At 35.9% G+C, this 2437-nt stretch overlaps 1 non-coding gene across 1 annotated transcript; it reads left to right on the forward strand.

The window, feature by feature from the left end:
- Positions 1-2048: 2048 nt before the first annotated feature.
- LOC118992696 (U6 spliceosomal RNA) lies at positions 2049-2155 on the forward strand. The gene has a single exon (XR_005067697.1). It is a non-coding gene; the product is annotated as a U6 spliceosomal RNA (small nuclear RNA).
- The last annotated feature ends 282 nt before the right edge of the window (positions 2156-2437 follow it).

Here is a 2437-nt window from a genome sequence, read left to right on the forward strand (position 1 = left end):
CCTCTACCAGTTCATGTACAGAATGGGTCCCACTCAAATCTTCTGAGCTGAGACAAACAGCTTACTTCATGCAGTACAAAGATTGGAGAGGGTGACGAAGGGGCCCAAACCCCTGTAAGTGAGCATAGATGAGGATAAACTGAAAATATGGAGAGAGTCCTTCCTTAGACTGAGCGGCAGAGTTTGGTGTTGGAAAAGTCCTAGATCGATAATTAGACCAAAATCCAATGCATTATAATTCTATTTTTAGAGGCATCCTGGATTCACCCACTTTGATGACAATTCTTCCACGGGGTATAGAAAATGGAAAGAAGGCTTCTCTGGATTACTTTCTAATTGTATCATATTTGAAGTATATATCGCCAACTACATGCTTAACATGAAACTTCTTTTACAATATGCATTAGAAAAAACATTTTCCTCCGTATTTACAAATGGAATGTATGTTTTTAGTTTCTTTCTAAGGTTGTTTTTATCTGATTTTGATTATTTTACATATATCATAGAGGAATAGACTATATCCCAGCTATAAAGGCTCAGTGGTTTTACTGTGTTACTGATCATCGCTAAGGATGGGACAGCCAGGTCTCTCACACTTCCTCAGGTGATGCAAAGTGAAGCACACAGCCCCAGATAGGCAGCAAGTATCCTTACCTAAAAAGGAAAAAAACTGAACCCGAATTTAATCAACTACTGGGCCCAAAAACATGTGAGCCCTGGCTGGTGTAGCTCAGTAGATTGAGCGCGGGCCTGCGAACCACATGATCGCGGTTCAATTCCCAGTTCAGGGCACATGCCTGGGTTGTGGGCCAGTTCCCAGCAGGGGACTCACGAGAGGCAACCATACATTGATTATTTCTCTCCTTCCTTTCCCCTCTAAAGATAAACAAATAAAAAAAATTAAAAAAAAACAAATTTAAAAAAAACATGTGAAACATCACAAGGACACAATCAGCCTAACGGTACCCTTATGTCAAATAGTAGCTCTGCTTTTCACATGACTGGCATTTTTACTGAACTAGGTCCAAAAATCTTACAAATGTACATGTACCACAGTGAACAAGAATTTATCTTGCCTTGACCAGAATTTCTTATTATAATTAATTTTAAATAATGTACATTATTTGAATTGGGCAGGTGGTATTTGTTATTATATGAATTTGCATACAATTGAAGTTACATGTATTTTCTGCCTGTTGATGAGCTACTTTTTTTAAAGATTGTCCACTAACATTTTCTGCCCATTGTTCTGGTCATTTCCTTGCTTATATATATATGAGAGCTTTATTTGGTAAGGATATTTACCATTTATCATGTTTGTTACAATTTCCCCAGCTTCTAGTTTGTCTTTTAATTTGTTTATTGTCTCATATAAACTTTAAACATTTTAATGTTTTTAAATCTCCTGCTATTTTCCCTGAGTTTCTAACATTTCTTTTCAGCTTAGAAAGTTATTTCCCATTTAGAGAGAAATTGTGTTTAAGGAGTAGAACCTGATAGGTATGCAAGTACACATCTTTCCACTTACAACTTGATATTTATGCATTTAACTCTTTGATCTACCTAGATATTTTTTGGCATAAGCTATGACAATAGAATCTAACTTGTTTTTCCCAAAATAACAAATCTGTGGGTTGAGCACTATATTGATAATTTCTATTTTCATGTAATTATCAGGAAGTGAAGTTATATTGTTACCAAGACCCCCATGTTGCTTATTTTTGCTGACCTAGGGAGACCAATTCTGCCAAAACCTAAATTGCTTTCATTGATATATTTTGTTCAGTTTTGGTGTTTTTTTCAGGTAAAAAATGAAGGCTAGCTCTTTCATCCCTCCCTGATGTTACTAAATAACAAGGAATTGACTCATTTGCATTTTATATTAGTGAATATTTTGCCTATTTCATATTTTATAAGCTAGTATCACTTAATTTTTACTAATAGCAATAAATTTTTATTTGCATGCATTATTCTAAAAATAGGAAAGCCAATTTCTTCAATTACTGTAAGTGAAATCCTTACTGAGTCTAGTTTAAAAATGTACTCCTGTGCTCGCTTCGGCAGCACATGTACTAAAATTGGAACGATACAGAGAAGATGAGCATGGCCCCTGCGCAAGGATGACATGCAAATTCATGAAGCGTTCCATATTTTAAAATAAATAAATAAATAAATAAATAAATAAAATAAAAATGTACTCCTGGCTCTGGCTGGTGTGGCTCAGTGGGTTGAGCGCCAGCCTACAAACCAAAGGGTCACAGGTTCAATTCCCAAATCAAGGGCACATGCCTGGATTGCAGGCTGGGTCCCCACTAGGGGGTGCATGAGAGGCAACCACACATTGGTGTTTCCCTCTCTTTCTCCCACCCTTCCCCTCTATCTAAAAATAAATAAAATCTTTAAATAAATAAATAAACAAAAATAAAAATGTACTCCT

The sequence above is a fragment of the Sturnira hondurensis genome, unplaced genomic scaffold, assembly GCF_014824575.4.
Source record: "Sturnira hondurensis isolate 20B ecotype Veracruz unplaced genomic scaffold, ASM1482457v3 Scaffold0008196, whole genome shotgun sequence".
Classification (NCBI taxonomy): Eukaryota; Metazoa; Chordata; class Mammalia; order Chiroptera; family Phyllostomidae; genus Sturnira; species Sturnira hondurensis.